This window comes from Microtus ochrogaster, unplaced genomic scaffold (genome assembly GCF_000317375.1).
Source record: "Microtus ochrogaster isolate Prairie Vole_2 unplaced genomic scaffold, MicOch1.0 UNK10, whole genome shotgun sequence".
NCBI classification, from domain to species: Eukaryota; Metazoa; Chordata; class Mammalia; order Rodentia; family Cricetidae; genus Microtus; species Microtus ochrogaster.
In genome coordinates this window covers 8,711,058-8,718,465 of record NW_004949108.1, presented here as the reverse complement: position 1 = coordinate 8,718,465, position 7,408 = coordinate 8,711,058, and the positions used below count along the sequence as shown (strand labels likewise).

At 45.8% G+C, this 7,408-nt stretch overlaps 1 protein-coding gene across 1 annotated transcript in view; it reads left to right on the top strand.

Annotated features, from left to right (window-relative positions):
- Fam49a (family with sequence similarity 49 member A) overlaps positions 1-7,408 on the top strand; it is a 117,865-nt gene that overhangs the window by 21,043 nt on the left and 89,414 nt on the right. The window lies entirely within an intron of this gene.

Sequence of the window (7,408 nt, the reverse complement as noted above, 5' to 3'; positions counted from 1 at the left end):
TCTCTCTCTCTGACTCTCTCTCTCTCTCTCTCTCTCTCTCTCACACACACACACACACACACACACACACACACACACACACACACCCCATAACGATTTCTAATCAACATATGGGCATCCTTGTGGCCTAGGCAAGTGGATACGTACAGTTAACCATGATGGAAAGCATTTTAAGAAGTATAACAGGATTCAAGAAAGCAGAAATAAGATTCATCATTTTTTTTTTTCTGGGGCTGCTTTGACCATGCAGGGAGGCCTGAGCTTGTTTGCCCCACAGCCCCTTGAACTCTTAGTACTGACTGGCTCCTCTAGATTCCTAACATTCTTGGTTTTGCTTATGTGAGCATGCGCCATGTTCAAGGCACCCCTCAAGCTGGAGCCGAAACCTCTGCTACCGCACCTTTGCGCACACTGGGGACACTTCTCTGTTTACCTCAAAATATGTTTGTGGGATAGCTATGCAAACCAAGAAGAGGTGGCTGTGTCCATTTAGAGGCTACCAAATGCCAAACCTAAGTCATTTGTAGTTTTTGTTGGTGGTTATGAAATTGCTGGCAAAAAAAAAAAAAAAGCAGTGGAAGTGCCGGTTCTCATGGATCAGTTCTGCTCGCCTGCCAGCTCCCCTGGAACGTCTGCAAGCTCAATTGAAATACGACTTTCAGATGAAAAAAGAATGTGATCATGCTCCAAGTATTCTTTCTCCCTCGATTTCTACCACACTGAAAAATAAGAATTAATCCTGTTTCACTTTAATGTCGATTGCTTTGCTGGATAAATCTTTAGGAGCTATATTCCTAATGAGCTCCTGATCTCTCAGAAGCTGAGTCCATGTTGTTGCGCGTGCCTGCATGCGCGTGTATAATATGCACATCCTGCTTTGTGTTTCTGCTCTACTTTCTTCTTATTTCCCATAGCAATAATTGACCGCCTTCCATATTAAAGACCCCCCAAAGGTAGAAAAAAGCACACGCAGTGATGCCGGAATCATCTTCCATGTGATTATCTATGTGTGGCCTCCAAGGAAGTTCCTTCTGGAGCCCCGTTAATTCTTGACTTTAATCAGAGCCCAACAGCCCCTAATCATGCTTCTGCGCTTGGTAATGGCAAGCCTTTTTACAAACATCTGGGAAGAAAGCATCGTCAGGGACACTTTTGATGGACAGCGGTAGTTAAGCACAGCAGCCGTTGGACAGCTGCCTCTGGAACATGGTGTGCTTCAACTCCCGGAAGACAGAACAGGGACAGTTCACAGAAGAAGTGGTCATCTGAGGCCAGGACATGGGCTCTGGTTCAGAAAGCCTTAAAAATCCTGTCAGTGAAGATAGATTCTTCCATGACCCATTCCACTTCAGGAACCGAGTTAGATGAGGGACTTTATGACTTGCCTTGTAACCTCCAAATGTTAGAAGCAGACACCGTAATTGCCTCTGAGGTTGGCTTGACTTCGCCTCAGCCACTAGGACACAGTAAGCTGCAAGGGTAAGAGAGTTAAGATGTTAAGATGTTCTCTTGACCACGTTCAGGTCAGCAGGGAGATGAACTTGACATTCAGTCATCATATGTTGGTCAAGTAATTGCTGGTAGCCAGGCACTGTGCCGGGCACATGGGGTGGGGGAGGGGGATGCATTTCATGGCTTGTGTGCTTTAAAGGTGAGCCTTGTGATGAACTGTCTCTCAGAGCATGCGGGTCCATCATGGAACTGGTCCTGGCGGGAGATAGGTTGCAAACGTCACACACCTCTTTATCCTTCCATTATCCACAGAAGACTTTTAAGAGCACTGTTTAGTTGAGCACTGGAGGCGTGATGATGAACGAGAGCCACATGGCTGAAAAATGCCTGGAAAGTGTGCTTACTGGAGTTCCAATTGTGGGAGAATAGAGAGGAAGGAAGGATATTGTTATCTTTGTGATATATGGGGAGATGTGTGGCATGGGCATCGAGGGAGTGTCTATGCACAATTGTTTATCAGCTTTGGTGTGTTTCATTCACATTTTGATTGAGCATGTTTAGGAGACAAAACATAAGTCTGCGCAGGAGTCCCTTGAAACCGCACTCCGTTGGACTGCGTAAGTCTGAGGCCACTTAAGAGTGCTTTTGTGTGGCATCCAGTAATCAAAATATTGTTGCGTGTTAAGGTGATGGAGAAGTTTATGCCTTTACTACCTTATTTTCAAAGATCTGATGTCTACGAGGCCACTTTACTGCCTCTCACTGTACCTAAATGCTATGAATTGTCCAAGCTACAGTTCAGATGCAAAAACTAACAAAAAATAATAACTTTAGCTACAGCAACAGCATCAGTATAGTAATAAATAAAGATAATTTGTGTTGCTTATTACGTATAAAATAATAATGGAGTAATAATAACTTTAGCACAAAGTTAGAAAGTAATATTTAAAAATGGTGAGGGTGTAAGCACGTCCTTAGGTATAGGAAATGTGTTCCGGGTAGGAAGAAGATATTTTTGAGAATCAGCAAGGAATCAATGACAGAGCACCCTCCCACCCCGCCTCACCCCAACCAAAAAAAAAGGGGGGGGGAGGAAAGCAGGGGTGACGTCAGAGAATCTTGGAGGAGGCATGAACTTTTAAGTTTGAGCAAAGGGGGACCTCCTAGAGATCCTGGACCAGAGGACGACCCTGATGGCATCTTGATGTTACCATGGCTCAGGCTGCTGTATGAAAAGCACACCAGCAGGGAATGAAGATGGAACTCCAAAGGTCTGGTGAGTGGATATTCTAGCTAGACCGAGAATCGCGGAATGGAATTTCCAGCATGGTTGGATGTGGGTCATGAACTAAGTAGGCTAGATGACTCAGTGTTTGTCCTGGGATCCTGAATGTCTGGAATTGCTGTGAGCTGAAATGAGTGCATCCACGGATGAGGAGCTAGGAGGAAGGATAAAGACTTCTAGCCATTGGAGCAAGAGCCGCGCATGGGAGTGCAGAGTTCACAGAGGCTGTTGATTATGACAAACAAGGGTCAGGTCAAAGCTGGAAGTATAAATTTGGAATTTATCAAACTATAGATAGTAGTTAAAGCCCTAAAACTACAAAAAAGACCCCCAAGAGGGCATGTCCTGGTGAAGCGCATGAAGGCTGGAGGTTCCAGAGAATGCCGTCATTCAGAATTGGGAAGAAGAGAAGGAGTCGCTGACCCCAGTAAACTGATGAGGAGCAGCCATTAGCTACTGGATAATAAGAGACTTGGGTCCCTTAGAAACCAAAGAGATGAAGACCTTGTAGAAATGGTGATGACCCACATGTGTCTCACATTGGTGGTACTGTGGGGTTAGTGGAGATGAAGAGCAAGAGCTGGCCTTTCCCTTTGGTCTCCTGGAGCTCACCGCATCCTCCTCCAGAACTCCTCCTTACCTCCTCTACCGGCTAATGTGACTTCAGTTTATATAGCTGTGCCTCCCCAGTCCCACAGACTGCCACTGGCTCACTCACTCATTCACAACTGATGTACATGCTAAGTGTCTCCTGGGTGTCAGAAAGAGTGCTTGCTAGAGTGGCCACAGAAAAATAAACCAACAATTTGGGTGTCTTACTGTCTAGGGCAATGGTTCTCAGCCTGCCTATTGCTTTAAATACAGTTCCTCAAGTTGTGGTGACCGCCAACCATAAAATTATTTCATTGCTACTTCGTAACTGTAATTTTGCTACTGTTATAAACAATAATGTAAATATCTAATTTGTCTTGACCCACAGGTTGAGAACCACTGGTCTAGGGACAACAGTAAGGTGAATAGAACCCATGGCAGCAGGAACGAAAGGGATTGAGATGCAGTAACATGATGAGAGCTCAAAGGGAATTATATTTTCTCTGGAGGTCACGATCTAGTTCATGGCTGAAGCGGCCTAAGTTTGGTCTTGAGGGATGAATAGCGTTGGGAACTTAGGGGGCAGAGTGGAAGGAAGAATATTTGACACAGAGAGACGTTGTGGCCGAAAGCATTGTACAGATGAGAGTTCCAGAGGGCTCTTTTCCTTCAGGAGCAGATTCTGGGGAGGAGGACTAGGACGGGAGGTTGAGGATAGAATTTTGATCAGGGACCGAAGGAGACGATCCTTGGGAATGAGAGGCTGAGCCCTATTTCCAGTCAGTCAGGGCATCATTGAAAGGTTTGGACCATGGAGATATGCTTTGAAGGTAGCTGAGTACTGTTTGCTCCTTCTTAAAGCCTCAGAAGAACAATGGGAAAAAAGACAGTTCTCACCCAAAAGGTGACATTTTATTTTATTTTTTTTAAATATTTATTTATTTATTTATTTATTTATTTATTTATTTATTTATTATGTATACAATATTCTGTGTATGTGTCCGCAGGCTAGAAGAGGGCACCAGATCTCATTACAGATGGTTATGAGCCACCATGTGGTTGCTGGGAATTGAACTCGTGACCTTTGGAAGAGCAGGCAATGCTCTTAACCACTGAGCCATCTCTCCAGCCCCCAAAAGGTGACATTTTAGATGAGGGTATGAAAATTCCTTATCTAGAGGAAATAATATGTTCCAGGAAGCGGGGAGGGAGGGTCCATGTGACTGATAGATTTGAGGAACCCAGAGAACAAAAGGTGAGCACAGGGTGGCTTCAGGGACTCGGGGAAGAAGGGAACTATTGCTCCTAATTTTGGACCAGAGGAGGGTCACAATGGCTTCTAAATATTAGTGATGCTACTCTAGCACCGTAGGGGAAGTAGATTGGTCACTGGGTGACGAGGAGGGAATGATGTCCTGAATCCGGGCTGGAGAAAGATGGCAGGGACACGCCACAGGGCCATGAGGTAGAGCCAGGGCTCTGAGACTCCCCGGGAAGCCACCCAAACATTCTGAATGTAGTATCCTTGGCTTCTGCCACTAAAGGCTCTTGTCCCCTTACTGCCTCCCCATCTCCTACCCAGCCTGCTCTTCAGACTCTATCTCATTGCTGGCAGGAAGGAAGCCTGTTTATATGAGGGAACTCTGTGATTAACACCATTTCACTATTAAACAAAGGAGCCCTATGACTGACTCTCCACCTGTACTCTGCCCACTTTAACAAGGCAAGCCTGGAGCCTGAGAGGCTGGCCATGAGTTCCCATCAGGCCTGACCTCTCTGGGCTTCTCTCACATCTGGCCTGATCAAGTGCTGGCAGGGAGGGGTCAAGAATTCTTGCGCAAAACACCTCCCGAACCCCAGGGAGGGCAACACGCAGCACCCTCAACCAACAGACAGTGCCATTACGAAAATGATGGCCAACCAACCAGATGGGGCCCTCCACTCTGCCTCTGTTTATAACTCAGCCCAGGCAACCTGCCTGCTCATTCTGCCTAGAAAAGCAGACCCAGGAGAACGGTCTGCGTGCCAGAGAATGGAACCTACTCGGTCCTTGGCCAGCAGGGAATGGTGGGACATGGTGGGTAGTGGCCCACAAGGGCCTCATCAAGGATTTCTGGAGGTTGGAACCCCAGCGTCACGGGGAAAGGGCCTGGCCTGCAGCCAGCCCCCAGCATCCCCATTCCTGTGGCAGCTCAGGGAAAGAGCCCTTTGTGGCAGGCAGGCAGGCAGGCAGGCTGGCTTCCTCCTGAATCTGCCCATAAAAGGATAAAAGTGCTGTTATCTGGTCGGCATTGGGTACGGTGGCTAATAATACATTTTTCCAAAGTGTGGCTCTTTCCCCCTTTGTGTGAAGATGTGTGCTCATGTGTGTGCGGGTGAGCCTGCTCCTGCACAGTTTGCCGTCTCTATGTGCTAACAGATGGATCCAGCCTCATCTTTTATCCGGTGTTACAGAAGATAAAACTGAAACTGAGTGGCTGGCTCTCTCTTCGATTTAAAGGAGGAGGGGGAAAAAAAAAACTAAAATAAAATAAAAAAGCTTTTCAAGGGAAGCCCTTATGCTACAAAAGAGTGATCCAAAATCTCGCCTGGCTTTGCTTGAACAGCAAAAACGCAGTAGAACCATTTCAAAGTGTCTTTCTTCCCTCCCCCTTCTCAACTGCTCCAAAATATATGATCTCTTGTCAGAAGTAGGCCAAGCTTGAAGGCGGTCATGAATTATATATCAAGGGACATCATTACCCTGGAGCCTTGAACAAATGCCCGGCAGTTTAAATTTTACAGATTTTTTTTTCTACCTAGCAGCAGCAATTTTTGCCCGAGATAGACTCGGAAAGTGTTTTTACAAAATGTACAATGAGACGTTATGCTAATAAAGGTGATTGTGCAATGGCTGGGAACTATTTCTTCCTGAAAGAAGGCTTTTCTCCCTCACGTACCGCCCGCACTCCAGGTACTTAGGCCAGCATCCCCCACTTGTCTTGCCTTTATTTCCCGCGGGAGTCAAAGACTTCCAGAATGAAGGCTGATTGAGAGAGGGAAGCTGGAATCAGCTGGCTATTCTGGGCCCACCCTCTGTAGCAAAGACGTTGCCATTTCATTTGAATATCAAATATGCCTCATCCACCTATTTAGTCACGAAGATTCAAAGAGGCTTTCTGAGAATCCTCTTTCCATCTGAACCTGGGAAACACTCATGTGGGTAAATAAGAAAGGAGGATTGGGGGATGTTGGCGCTGCTCCCTCCTTGCTGTGCAGGTGTCGGAAAATGAGCCCCCTACACAGGCAGGTGTAAGCAGTGGTTGGAGGACCCAGCGCTTCTCGACCAAAGCTGCTTCTACTGTCACCTCTAGGATTGTAGAACTGGATGTGGGGGTCCTGAAAAACTTGGAGACACTGAATGATCTGTGAATATGTAGCAACCACAAGGTACACCTGAGTCAGATGAATCGTGCCGATGAGGTGTTTCAGTTGGCATGAGCCCATGGCACACTATGAGACCTGATGGTAGGCTTGGTTTCCAGCATGTCCCTGAGATGCCAAGGCAAGCTGCTTAGATTGGAATTGCAGTGTTCATCCTGTCCATGCAAAGTTTTCTCATCTTATAGAAGCAAGGGTTCAATTAGGAAAAGCATAGACCTTTAATATTTTCCTACCATTGTCTTTTAGCATGTATCAAATTAGTATATCTTTGGATTGGATTATTTTAGAAAAACAGGTATATCCACCTTTCTAGTGTGTATATTTGCCTTCATCTTTAATAAATGATAAGATTGTATATGTAATAAGATTATGTGTGCATATAAATCAAGGACTTGCTTTTAAAGTTATTTTTATGATTTATTATTGGTAAATATTTGATTTGTATAATTATTGGATAACCCTATGTCCCTGGTAAAGAGACTGTGAGCAGAAGAAGCTCCAGAGCCCCTGATTTAGACAGAGCCATAACTGCAGAAGTGGCCTCCTCCTTCTGGGAATCAGGGTCTCTTTCCAGTTTGTTCTCTCTCTCTCTCTCTCTCTCTCTCTCTCTCTCTCTCTCTGTCTCTCTCTCTGTCTCTCTCTCTGTCTCTCTCTCTC